At 40.7% G+C, this 14,788-nt stretch overlaps 1 pseudogene; it reads left to right on the top strand.

Moving 5' to 3' along the window:
* The first annotated feature begins 14,182 nt into the window (after positions 1 to 14,182).
* Positions 14,183 to 14,505, top strand: LOC104996884 (annotated as a pseudogene).
* Positions 14,506 to 14,788: the final 283 nt, after the last annotated feature.

The following is a 14,788-nucleotide window of genomic DNA, read 5'->3' as shown; positions in this document are numbered from 1 at the left end:
TACAAGCAACTCCTACAGCTCAACTCCAGAAAAATACATGACCCAATCAAAAAATGGGCCAAAGAACTAAATAGACATTTCTCCAAAGAAGACATACAGATGGCTAACAAACACATGAAAAGATCCTCAACATCACTCATTATCAGAGAAATGCAAATCAAAACCACTATGAGGTACCATTTCACACCAGTCAGAATGGCTGCGGTCCAAAAGTCCACAAATAATAAATGCTGGAGAGGGTGTGGAAAAAAGGGAACCCTCTTACACTGTTGGTGGGAATGCAAACTAGTACAGCCACTATGGAGAACAGTGTGGAGATTCCTTAAAAAACTGGAAATAGAACTGCCTTATGATCCAGCAATCCCACTGCTGGGCATACACACTGAGGAAACCAGAAGGGAAAGAGATATGTGTACCCCAATGTTCATCGCAGCACTGTTTATAATAGCCAGGACATGGAAGCAACCTAGATGTCCATCAGCAGATGAATGGATAAGAAAGCAGTGGTACATATACACAATGGAGTATTACTCAGCCATTAAAAAGAATACATTTGAATCAGTTCTAATGAGGTGGATGAAACTGGAGCCTATTATACAGAGTGAAGTAAGCCAGAAGGAAAAACATCAATACAGTATACTAACGCATATATATGGAATTTAGAAAGATGGTAACAATAACCCTGTATACGAGACAGCAAAAGAGACACTGATGTATAGAACAGTCTTATGGACTCTGTGGGAGAGGGAGAGGGTGGGAAGATTTGGGAGAATGACATTGAAACATGTAAAATATCATGTAAGAAACAAGTTGCCAGTCCAGGTTCGATACACGATACTGGATGCTTGGGGCTAGTGCACTGGGATGACCCAGAGGGATGGTATGGGGAGGGAGGAGGGAGGAGGGTTCAGGATGGGGAACACATGTATACCTGTGGTGGATTCATTTTGATATTTGGCAAAACTAATACAATTATGTAAAGTTTAAAAATAAAATAAAGTTAAAAAAAAGAAAAAAAATAGGCCTGAGTCACTGAAAATATGCTTTTATTTCTGTGTATTTTTCCCTGTTATCTAGACATTTAACAAAACACTATTTAGAACATTCTATCCAAGGCCGTCCCTGGAGGAGGGCATGGAAATCCACTCCAGTATTCTTGCCTGAAGAATTCCATGGACAGAGGAGCTGGAAGGCTGCCGTCCATGGGGTTGCAGAGAGCTGAACACAGCTGAAGCGACTTAGCACATATGGGCACAACCAAGGCTATAATGCGTAGTCTTAAAGGAAGAATCATACATCTCCTTGAGCCAGATCATCAAGGAGGAAGCAGAGTTCTCTGGATGTGAATTAGAGAGAGGTCTCTGCAAGAACTGCAAGAGGCTTTGGGCTGCAAAATCTGCCATTGTCTCCATTTAAGGGCCTCCTCTCACAGATAACCTGGGAGGGTTTGAGAGCATTTCATCTTATTGAATAAGCCAGTAGCTTTCCTTTTTAAAAAATTTCCTCAGATACAAAGACTTGCTGTGAAGCAGAGGAGGTGGTGGGTGTTAGGGATGAAGCAACACTTATTTTGGAGGCTTACGTTGGCTGTTCAAGACAGCCGAGGAAGAGAAAAGTGACTGAGAAGAGTGGGATGTCAAACCTAGGCTACTGGGTTTACTGTGGTTTCACATAGAAACAGATAAGGAAAGCTACCTTTGGTGAGAAATTATGAACACCTTGTTGTCAGTGGGGTGGCAGGGTTCAGGGAGAGTGATGCAGGATGCATTTGAGATGAAGTCCTGGAGCTCGGTAGGAAGAGCTGACGTGCGCTAGACTCATCCAGAGCCACAAGCTGTGTTTAACAGTTTATACTTCTTTGTCCTTGTAATAGAAAAGGCATCAGATGATATATGTCTTCTTACGGGGAAAACTAATATCTCATAGAGGAGAAGGCGCTTGAAAGCTAGACCTATAAGAATTCTTTTTTTTTTTTTTAAGAATTCTTGTTATTATATTTTGTTTCTGTATGTAAACTCCATTGATTTAAAAGATATTTCTTTCAAGATATTACTTGCTCTTTTGTTTAAGATGTTCATCTGAGCCATGACTTTGTGTGTGTGTGTGCGCGTGTGTGTATGTGATGACTAATACATCAAAATAACTGGGAACAACAAGATCCAGTGTAATTGTCATTATATGTGTGTGTGTGTGTGTGTGTGTGCTCAGTTGCTCAGTCGTGTCTGACTCTTTGCGACCCCATGGATGGTAGCCCTGCCGGGCTCCTCTCTCCATGGGTTTTTTCCAGGCAAGAATCCTGGAAGGGTTGCCATTTCCTCTTCCAGGGGATCTTCCTGACCCAAAAATCAACCCCCTGTCTCCTGCATCTCCTGCATTGGTAGAGGAATTCTTAACAACTGAGCCACCTGGGAAGCCAGCTGTCAATGAATGATGAGTTGCCATTATACACTTTAGAAATAAATAAAAGAGATCAACTTCATTTGTGTCTAGTTTCAGAAACTCAATCTGGCTTGAAAAGTGGAAGTGAAGTCGCTCAGTCCTGTCCGACTCTTTGTGACCCCATGGACTGTGGCCCACCAGGCTCCTCCATCCATGGGATTTTTCTAGGCAAGAGTACTGGAGTGGGTTGCTATTTCCTTCTCCAGGGGATCTTCCCGACCCAGGGATCGAACCTGTATCTCCTGCATTGCAGGCAGACGCTTTACCATCTGAGACACCAGGGAATCCCCAAGCTAGCTTAAGAATAGGTAAATTAGTCAGCCTATATGGAGATTAGCAGATACTTTTATTTGCAGCCAAACCAAAATTTTTGTGCATCTTCCTTGCATGTTGATAATTTATGACTATAGATTTCTCAATAAAATTAGAAATCTCCATCTCCTTTATAGCTAAGAGTAACCCTGTGTTCTGGTGGGAATCCCTGGGAAAACTCTAATAAAATCTCAAGAAGAGAAGGGTTGTGCACTTTGCCTCATGCATGTTCTTCATCTCGTGTGAAATTCAGATACATCACTTTGCAGTCTCTTCAAACCTAAGAGGGGCCACAACCTTTTGTACCATTGTGGTGAATGCTGTAAAGAGCGGTGGAGCTGGGCAGCTGGAGGGAACATGGATCCTTGATGTCATCTTTACTTCAGCCCTGAACTTCTTGTAGGCTGATTAAAAAAAAAAAAAAGGAAGCCACTATTGATTGAGTTTTTCATTCTTTGTAGTGGAGTGGGTAATTTTTGGTTAATGTGCAGGGTGCCTCAGAGAGCAAGTGATGTGACCCATTCTCAAGAACAACTGGAGTACAAAAGAAGCCAAGACTCTCCATTTACATTTTTATTTCCACTTTGGCTTCATTCTTTACTTGCAACAGAGTAGATTCTATGGTGAAGCATGACAACTCCTAGCTCCCAGCTTTACATCATCAGCTCCTACCACCAGGTCTAAAATTCTGGAGAATGGTGCCCTTGTTTTGGCTTATGTCAGATTTCACTTCTGTATCAATCCGCTTTAGCTAGAGGACTGAAACCTTTTAAGAACTTACCAGTTCTCAGATGCAGCATATAGATGGAGAAAGTGCCAGGGGATCTGAAAGAGGCATTGGCAGTGGGGGCATTCTGGGAACATAAGTCAATAGCTCTCTGTTACAGTCTGAATTAGTAATAGGAGCAACCTATGTTATGTGTCTAATTGCCCACTGTGAGCTACATATTTTATGTGGTTAAGGGTAAGAGCAGTTGTCTCATCTTTTTTTATTTTTAACTTTTGTGGCTCATTTTTTAATATCCAGGCTTAACAAGTTTGAGTAAAATAGGAGATATCAGATTCCCATGACATAATATGTTGTGGTAACTTCAGAAAGCAGAAAAGCCTGGGGTCTTTTCAACCCATGTGGTTCTTCTGAATATAGGAGTCCAATTCTCATGTTAGCAAAGTCTGCACTGCCTTCCCATAAGAACTGTAATAAACTTCACCAGCATTTGAAGAATGCATCTCTCACATTTACAACTGGTAACAGAAGTTTCTATCTTTCCATATCCCTTTAGTGATTTCACTGCTTACTGTTTAAGCTGTATAGCAATGGCTTTTTAATTGCTTGTGAATATAATGAATATTAGAAATGTTCTCCTGAAATTGGAAATATCTGTGCTTCAAGATTTATATTCACTCACTATCTATTTGCACGTAAAATTCTGCATGGCTGTAGTTTCTCTTTTTACTGTGGATACTGTATAAATAATATTTAAGAAAAATGTTTCTCTTTGTTACATATGTTTGCCACATTATTACTCTGTCTACTGCTATTAGTGTTGTTTGAGCAATGTCCTTTGATCTGTGACATATTCTTGCTGGAATCTGACTTGTGGCAGATTATACTTTCTAAAAAGTGCCACACCAATGAATATGGCCTATTCTGTACTCTTCTTACAATGTCACATGCCCTTCCCTGGCCCAATTTTGGGATGGTGAACACTTTCTTTGAATATGGGTGTTTCTTAAATATATTTTTAGCTTATTTATTTATTCATTTTTTATTGACGTATAGTTGATATACAATATTATATCAGTTTCAGGTGTACGATCTAGGATTTAATATTTTATAGGTTATGTACCATTTAAAGTTACTACACAATAATAGCTATTTTTTCCTAGGCTATACAATATATCTTTGCTGCTTTTCTGTTTTATACATGGTAATTTGCATCTCTTAATCCCACATGTGGGTGGGTTTTTAAAATACCTGGACCAATAGAATATGGCAGAAAGGATACCATGTGACTTCTGAGACTAGAGCATAAGATGTCCTATGGCTTCTTCCTTGCTCTCTCTCCTGGGATGTTTCCTTTGGGACTTTGATACCATGGTGTGAGGAGCAACATAGGGAGGCCACATACAGCTGCTGCAGGCTGAGGCTGCAATGTTCATTTCCAGCTGAAGGCCAACATTAGTCAACAAGTCTTTATGTCATTTCAGAACCCAGCCTTTTAAGTCCTCTTGTTGAGGCCCTAGGTTACTTTATGCTATTAATTTTGGGGGTAATTTTTTTTTCACACAATCATAGAAATGGAACAAAATCCACTTTGTTTCTGAAAGACATTTAAGAGTAAAAACATTAAAAATAAATGAAGGTCTTTCTAATAATGCTACACTCTATATAACATAGGAATCTTTCTTTAAAGATTAAAGTAGCTATTCCAGGGGGATTTATATATACATCGGTTTATATATATATCCAACCAGTCCATTCTGAAGGAGATCAGCCCTGGGATTTCTTTGGAAGGAATGATGCTAAAGCTGAAACTCCAGTACTTTGGCCACCTCATGCGAACAGTTGACTCATTGGAAAAGACTCTGATGCTGGAAGGGATTGGGGGCAGGAGGAGAAGGGGACGACAGAGGATGAGATGGCTGGATGGCATCACTGACTTGATGGACGTGAGTCTGAGTGAACTCCAGGAGTTGGTGATGGACATGGAGGCCTGGCGTGCTGCGATTCATGGGGTCTCAAAGAGTCAGACACGACTGAGTGACTAATCTGATCTGATCTGATGGTTTATATATATTACTGATTTGGGAATACCATATGCTCACTAACTATTAAACTATCGATAAAAGTTATCTCAGGATGGTAATTTCCCACTGATTTGAAACAGTAGAACTCAAGCAATTTAGAAAAAAAAAAATATTTAGGAGAAAGAAGACCCAACGAGATGTTCTTGTGATGAAACATTGGAAAGGATGACAGATGGAAGCAGGGTTATACCCATCTCTAACATGGTTTGAAAGAAACTGCAGATTTATCTCGGAGAACGCAATGGCACCCCACTCCAGTACTCTTGCCTGGAAAATCTCATGGATGGAGGAGCCTGGTGCGCTGCAGTCCATGGGGTCGCTAAGAGTCAGACACGACTGAGCAACTCCCTTTCACTTTTCACTTTCATGCATTGGAGAAGGAAATGGCAACCTACTCTAGTGTTCTTGCCTGGAGAATCCCAGGGATGGGGTAGCCTGGTGGGCTGCTGTCTTTGGGGTCTCACAGAGTCGGACACGACTGAAGTGACTTAGCAGCAGCAGCAGATTTATCTGGCCTAGTTTTATTTAGAGAATACACATAAACATTGGAACGGTTTCTGAGGTCTTGTATTACTTTCTGGCTTTGGAAAGTCCTCAATTTACCAATTACTTATGAAGAGAAAATTATACTTTAAAGACCTAATGGCTAAATATCAATTTTGATTAACACTCATGAACAGAAAGTTACGATCTTGCATGTAGAAGCTTAATCTCCTACATGTGAAACAGAGCTCTGAATTATGGCTACTCAGTATCTTGAAAGAGTTATTTAGATGCCTAATTTTAGATTTTCTAAAATGTATAGAATTTTGAATTTTACTTACATGGGATTTAGTTTGCTTTCTGAAGAATTTCTTAATTATCAATTTGCTAGATATAACAGCTTTGTATCCCTGAGATTGAAGCACATTTTTGCTTTTGCATTCTTGCCCATTCATGATTTTTGGTTTAGGCTGTGTTCATATTAAGCTTTATAACTTCAAATATTTTTTGTTACATGGTCAATTTTTTATCACTCTTGGAATTCTAATAAACATAAGGAATCCAAGCAAGCAATTTTACAGTAGCATTATATTTAGCCAGAAACTGCAAGCACCACCAACTAGAAGCTCCAACTTCTGGAACAAATCCCTACACTGACAGCAAGATTTTTTTTTTCAGGAATTTCTTGGTCTTTTATTAACTTGGTCTTCCAATTTCCTGGAGTATAGAGGAGATGAAGTTAGGCCAATTATTTTCTTATCTTTACTGTACTCTGCTCTCAGAGAGGGCCATTCTGCCTAATATTTGTTCATAGAAATACAGTCTTACTCAGTTATTGATGGCTAGCAGTCTTCTTGATGCGGCTTCTCTGAATAGGATTGGATTCTACAACATTCATTTGTGCTGAGTGGATGGCCTCATATCAGAGCAGATAAGTATGGATCATTATTGGAATCAGACATCCACTCCTCAGAGAACAACTTTAGAGTGGAAAAAAATAAGGGAAAAAAATATAGAAAAGCATATCAAGGAACTATCCAGAAAATATTTGGGTGATTATTATGACTCTTTTCTAAGCACTCTCATGCTGACTGCTCAGAGGATGTTTGTTCTGCATGGTGGAGGGTGGAAAAGAGCCAGGATTTTTAGGTTAGCCTCTCTGTGGTTTATGACTTCCCACAGTAAACCCCACCCTCATTCCCCTGAGAGCAAGATTTATAGGCACTCCACAATTTACCTAACACACATTTATGTATAAACTATGTGCATATATATTTTGTGATGACTTCAATACTCAGGCTTTTCTAATTGCCCATTAGTCGCTGGATGCTCAACTTGGTAATACAGAGAATCATACAGGTAAGCTGTTCAAAACCTCTTCTTAACGCTTTCGAAGCAGAAACAAACACACATGGCAGGCAATGAATGGAAAAGAAAAAAACTCTTTTAGGAAAACAATTCTATAGATAAGAACAAATTCCTCTCTTTGTGAGCTTGCTTCAGTCCCAATGACTCAGTTAGACCTGTTTTTTTTTTTTTTTCTTTCTATACTTTAACAGATTGAATTGACATTCTCCCTGGTACTCAGTATGTCCCACAGGGAACTCATTTATTCCCCTTCTGAAAAATTGAAACTCCCTCCTGTATTTCCTGTCTCAATTATGACCCAACTGAATATCCAAATGTCCAAGCCAGGGAGGTAAGGATAATTCTAGACCCCTCCTCCTTCTCAACCATCATCCAGTTTCTTTCCTGCTGATCTGTCTCTGTAGTCATTTCTCAAATCCTCCTCCTTCTTGTCTCTATCTGCCACTACCCACCTCTGATCTGATACCTCTAGCCTCCACCTATAGTCAGTCTCTCTGCTCTGATCACTCTGTCTTAGGTACGTCTCCACTAGGAACTCAGAGGATCTATATAAAATGCAAATCAAATCCTGTCAAGATCAATTAAAAGCTTTTCATAACCCGTAAGATAAAATAGAATCTACTCACATGGCATATAGGAACCTCTATAACTCTGTCTTTCAGTCTCTTGTTTTGTTTTTCTTTTTTTTCACCTGGCACCCAACATGGATGGGCTTCCCAGGTGGCTCAGTGGTAAAAAACCTACCTGCTAATGCAGGAGACGCAGGAGACATGGGTTCAATTCCTGGGTCGGGAAGATCCTTTGAAGAAGGAAATGTCAACCAACTCTAGTATTCTTGTCTGGGAAATTTCATGGACAGCGGAACCTGGTGGCCTATGGTCCATGGGGTCACAAAAGAGTTGGATGTGATTCAATGATTAAATAACAACAACCCATCACGGGTGCTAAACTTCGTGTGGTTTCCCCAAATACATGAGTTCTCTGTCTGTGCATTTGCGTGTGAGACCACTTCTACGGAAGCCTTGTCCAGTCTATACCTCCCAGCTCAGGCAGCCCCTGTCCAGGACAGCGTTTCTTTGTCTTCAGCAAAGGTGTCTCTAAACTGTGCACCTGCAGACTGTCCCACCCACTTCTCTCAGAGCACTTACTTCATTATACTGCTATCTTTTTTTTAGATGTTGGTCCTTCCAATTAGGAGTGTTTTAAATTTTGGGGGCCATGGGGAATTTTGTCTTTGAACCCCCCAGCTCCTGGCACAAATGATATACAGTCAATAACAATTTATTAACCTGACATAAACTGAATTACAGGGAACAAACACTCTGGTTGGAATAATCACAAGGTCCTTAACCAAACTCATTTCCCCAAACCTAATTGCTAGAATCTAAGCATTCAGTAAATACTTGTTTTATCTAACTAAATGGACATATTTGATTCATTGTTTCTGAAAGGCAAAAAAGTGAATTTTAGTTGTAATGAGGTATTGCCAGAGTCCAACTCCAGCAACCACGGATTCAACCGGAAGAGATGGACAGTGTCAGCGATGAGACAGCCTCTCATTTTTCTTTTGGACTGCCTGTTTATTTCAAGTTTAAGATTCTCTTTTATACTTTTATAAAAACATTAGGCCAGAGGTTTGACATTTTCAGTTCCCCCTCTCCCAGATTTATTATCTCCATAAATCATTGTTGCTCTTCAAACAGAGTTCCTGCTTCAGTGATTCTCTCGGAATCAGCCTTATCATCTATTATCTACCTCCTCTAATGTGTCCTATAGTTAACTTGTGATTACATTGTAGCTCATGCGACATTTGGAGAAGGAAATGGCAACCCACTCCAGTATTCTTGCCTGGAGAATCTCAGGGACAGAGGAACCTAGTGGGCTGCCGTCTATGGGATCGCACAGAGTCGGACACGACTGAAGCGACTTAGCAGCAGCCCCAGCAGCATGCTACATTCCTCAGTTTACTACTTATCTTCCTAAATCCTGTTTGCCCCTAACATCCTGAGCTCACTATCTCTTAAAAAGGCTTCTAGCTATAGTGTCTCTAAAAATTCCTAACTTCTATAAGCTATAGTAAAATATGCTAACTTTACAACATTCCTTAAATCTTTAACTTCTAACTATTTAAATTATTTCTAAGCCCTAAATTCAGTAAACTCCTTTGCCATAAACATTCTCCTCACAAATAGGCTTCAGATATCAATCCCTCCCATGGCCTCAAGCTACAGCCTATGTGCTTATCCTGGAATACTCTTTTGTAAAAGTCCTTGAACAAATGTAAATGATTAACTTTATGAATTATTTTCTGAGCACAACTGCAGAAGGCTTTGTGCCTTCTCATGCTCCTCTTAAGAACAATAAGCACCTTAATATTCCTTTTCAGTCAACTCAGCCGAGGAGAGGAAAAGACAAGAATTACAAGGCCTTACTCCTTCAACCCGGGTCCGTGCCTGCAGAATGAGGGGAGGGGGCTGGGGACTGCCCTTCCATTTTGTCAGTAATGCCTAACGCGGCTCCCGACATCCCCCCTTTTTTATTTTTTAGAGCATAGGTATGAAACTCAGTAGATAGAGCAGAGACACTTCGGCTGAGAATCCTGAAAAGGCATGGGGCTATTACACAAATCAGAACCAACAGGCGTAAGCACATGGCCGCATTAATCATTATTGTAGAAAAGGAACCATGGGAAAGATACCCCTCCAGATTTTCAAAGAGGGAATTAGAAAGCCATTGAGAGGAAAAGTCAGACTCCGTCTGCTTCATATTCTGAATATCCTGATGTAACTTAGAAATATCAATACTAAAATCTGAATAATTCCAGATGCCTAAAATATGATTTCTAAGGCGTTCCCAAGAGTGCATGGACTCATTCACTTGTAGAGGGGTAACGCACATCCATTTAAATTCAGCATGGCACCTTAAAGACAATTTAATTTTTAAATTTGTAATTTCTTGCCCCATAAGCAGAACTGCTTCTTCTAAAGCATTGACCTTATTTTCTATTTTCCTATCTATAATTTCCTGCATAGTAAGAGCTACACAGACATTTTTGGACAGCTGATCGACAAACGAGGCTGTTTGCACTTCTTTTGTCAGGACAACAACAGAAACCGTAACTGATGCAATTATGGCAATCAAGGCAGTTATTCCCACAACCAGCGCTGCAATGAATCTCTTAGGTAGAGAAATTAAGCCATTAAGTTCATATAAAACTTTCAATGCATAATCATCAAACCATTGTCCCTCTAATTTTACAGGAACCATCAAATATGGTGGTTGATTTACAATCATCACAGCCTTATACTTATTATAATCATTCCCATCAACACAATTTGATATAAAACAATTCACACGTATAACATTGTAAACAGTTTCTCCTTCAGAAACTTACAAATCACTCTGATTTCTGGCCAACAAAAAGGCATAGGGAGAATGCATGCAGGCCCGTACAATATATCTTTGTTCATTTAAAGGTCTATGTAAAGTCACAGGTGCCATAGCAGCCAATGCTTTCCATAACTCAGGCTGCATGGGACCTGTTCCATCGAAGCTCACTAAAGGAGGAACCCACTCATTAGCATGCCACTTAGTAATTACTAAAGGCATAGGGAGAAATGAATTATTCCATGTGGACCTATAAGGTTCTACATAAATCAAGCCCCGTCATTGATTCGAAAGATAGGGGTACCCCCATTCGGTCAGAAAATGTCTGGTGGCAGCAATGGGAATAGATAACTTTATGGCGTACATGCATTCTTTCCAACGAGGAAAGCCAGAAATTCTGCTTACGCTTTCCCAGGCCTGTAGTCCTTGTTCATCAGAGTCCAAAGTGGGGAGTGCACAGCTCGGATAGTCCTTTAAACGAGGGGCTGCCTTTTTAAAGGCATCAAATAGTCTTTCTTGCGCCCCTGGCATCAGCAGCTGTAAAGACCAAAAGTCTCTCTTGCCATCGCTTCTCGGAGAATCAGTAAGCATACCTTTCAAGGAAGTGCTAACACATCCATTCAAAACTGGAGCTGCTCCTTGTAAAAAGGAAGGTATGGCAAAGCAAATAGGTGGATGAATGGACACGCCTGAAAAATTGAAGGGAGTGCTGACCACTGCTTTAGCATTATTAGGATAGATAAAAGCCCTGCCCAAAAGAAGAGTATCATTAACAAAAACACGAATTCATCCAGTCAACAGTCTGGAAAGAAGATGGATTAGGCAAATAAGCCCAATGAAATTTTTCTGTGCTGGAGGGCCTCGGCTGACAAGCCAACATAGCAAGCATAGCCACAAACATTACCGTAGGAGTGGCCTCATATCTCCCCCTTTCTACTAATTCTTCAGCCCTCTGAGCGAGATGTTTAAGGTGGTCCCAAATTGGTACCATGCTGGAGGTGGTTGTTTAAGTATGATGATGGCAACGAGCTGGGGCAGAATACGGTTGAACTCGATCAGCATGTCTCTCCTGAAGCGCCAGGTGCCTGAAGCGATGTACTAGCGGTGAAGCCTCAAGTGAAGGATCACTGGCCCTTTGGCGTTTCCTTGGCTCCCTCAGGTCTGGACCTGATGAGCTTCTGGTCTCCTCATCTTTTTTTCAGTCCTGGACTCTGGGATTTCAGGGATTTTAGTAACCTCAGGGGTCCAAACAGGAGAAGTGGAATCCTGTGGAAACACACAAGCATACTCTCTCCCACAAGTTAGCCGTATATCTGGCCCTTTCCACTCTCCTGTAAGGAGGTCTTTCCACTTAACCAGAGGTCGAGTCGTAGCCCCTTCAGGAGTCCAGTGTCTCGTCATTGCAGTCTGCCCCTCTGTGTCCACGTTAAAATGATTAATTACAAACAAAGCATGGTGTAAAACATGATGTGGAGAGGAATATTTAAATTCTCCCTGTCTTAATTTAGCTATCTGACTTTTTAAAGTCTGGTGTGCCCTTTCCACTATGGCTTGGCTTTGGGGATTATAAGGTATTCCTGTTGAATGTACTATAGAAAATTGTTGACAAAATCTCTTAAAAGCAGCAGAAGTATAAGCTGGGGCTTTATCTGTTTTTATCTGTTTGGGAAGTCTTATTTGGGAAAAGCACTGAAACAAGTGCTGAATTACATCTCTTGTGGCTTCACCTGATCTAGCAGAGGCTATAATAACATGAGAAAAGGTATCCACGGTAACATGCACAAAGGAGAGTTTTCCAAAGGCCAGGATATGAGTTACGTCCATTTGCCAGACAGCATTAGGCCTAAGGCCTCGGGGATTTGCTCCTAATGGTGGAGATGGATTAAATATTGGGCAATTTGGACATAACTATTTGTCTAGCTGCTTCCCTAGGGATAGGAAACTCATACCTTAAACCAGCTGCATTTTGATGGTGAATTTTGTGAGAATTTTTGGCCTTGTCAATCTTTTCATGTAAGTTTAAAGCAATTACTTTAGTTAATGCATCTGCCAAAGCATTTCCTTCATGCAAAGGGCCGGGCAAGCTGGAATGGGCTCTCATATATCCCACAAAATATTTCTTATCTCTATGTTTAATCTCTTTCTGTAAATCAAATAAGGAGAAGATGGTAGTTTTATTTTCCAGAATATTAGCAGTTTCAATATGAGGAAATAACCCTATAATATATCAGGAGTTAGTCAAAAGATTGAAGGTGTGGTCTCTTAAATGTTGAAAAGCCCAAATAACCGCTCGTAACTCAGCCCTTTAGTGGTTGGGCTGGATCTTAGAAAATGAAAAGAACAACTTTTTGTTCCTCACGGCCTCTACCCATTTGCATGAGTTTCTTATTGTTGTTATAACAAATCACCCTATACTTAGTGGATTAAAAAACACAAATGTATTATATAGTTCTGGAGGTTAGAAGTCTGAAATGGAACAGCAGGCTCTGCTTCTTTTGCAGGCTCTAGGGGGGAACTGTTTCCTTGTCTTTCCCAGTTTCTAGCAGCTGCCTAATTCCTCGATCTGCCAAGGAACTGCATCATTACATCTTCTCTGACTCTCCTCCAACGTCCTTCTTTTCTCTAATAAGGACCCCTGGATAATTGATAGTGCTATCAAGAAGGAAGAATGGTTAGACAAATTGATGTAGCTCCTTTGGGAGCCAGTTCAGCAATACCTTATAAAGTTGAAAATGTACACACCTGCTGGCCCATAAATTCCTTTCCCAGGGTATGTTCCCTAGAGATGCCATTGGATGTTTCTGCCAGAGGTCACGTATGAGACCATTCAGGTTAGCATTGCTCCTAAGAGTGAAAACTAGGACACAATTTAATGTCCATCAATTGAAGAGGTGAAAAAACAAATTGCTGTATATACATACAACAGAATGGGGCTCCCAGGTGGCACTAGAGATAAAGAACATGCTTGCCAATGCAGGAGACATAAGAGACATGGGTTCAATCCCTGGGTCGAAGATCCCCTGGAGAAGGGCATGATAACAACTCCAGTATCCTTACATGGAAAATCCCATGGACAGAGGAGCCTATCAGGCTACCATCCATAGGGTTGCACAGAGTGGGACATGACTGAAGTTACTTATCACACACACACAACAGAATGGCTTGAAACAATGAAAATGAATTAACTGTAACTACACACATCAACATATTTATCAAAATAATGCAACACCAAGCAAAAAATGTGACGGGTGAATGCATATGAAATGATACCATTTATGTAAATGAAAAAATGAGTAAAATTAAATAATAGTGAATGTAGTTACGTCTGCTTGGGTCTGCTAGAAGCTCGGGGTGCATGGGCTGGAATATTGAGGGTGTAGTCATGTCGGTCACCTCACAGTTCTCAGAGGAGTCCTTGGGTTCTCTTTCTCTGTGTCTCAAGTGGTTGGATGCATGTCTCCCTATATACTGCTGACCAGGACACTGCAGTTTGGTTATTGTGTCCTCATGGGGACCTTCCCCTTCAGTTCTTTCCTCTTGAGCTTCATCTCTTGTGTGGGGAGCTTCATTTTAGAGGTTAATATGAGAATACAGACCAACCCACAGAGCAAAATGAATTTCCTTGGTATCTCGCTGGAGGGAGGCTTTGCTGATTTTCTCTGTGCCAGCATCATTCTGCACCTCATCATGAATTTCATTGCCTAAATCATTCCCTTGTACTTAATGGAGGAGTAGGAGACCGGAAGAATGTTCACTTTTTGATTTCCCCGGATGAGAGCTCTTGAGGTTGCAGTTTGTTGGACACACGGATTTTTTTCAGATTTACACTTCCTACCAACTCAGATTTGGGACGCGGTGGATAGCCCTGAGAAGTTCCCCAGCTTCCTTGTCAGAACAGCTTTGTAATGAGCATTTATTAGCACAGCCTCTGACTTGCATGAAGTATAACCTTTTTTGCATTCCAAGTAAAGAAACTCCCTGTCATTCA

This window comes from Bison bison, unplaced genomic scaffold, assembly GCF_000754665.1.
Source record: "Bison bison bison isolate TAMUID 2011002044 unplaced genomic scaffold, Bison_UMD1.0 scf7180017864300, whole genome shotgun sequence".
NCBI lineage: Eukaryota > Metazoa > Chordata > Mammalia > Artiodactyla > Bovidae > Bison > Bison bison.
The sequence above is the reverse complement of the archived record's forward strand: the minus strand, read 5'-3'. Positions and strand labels throughout refer to the sequence as shown.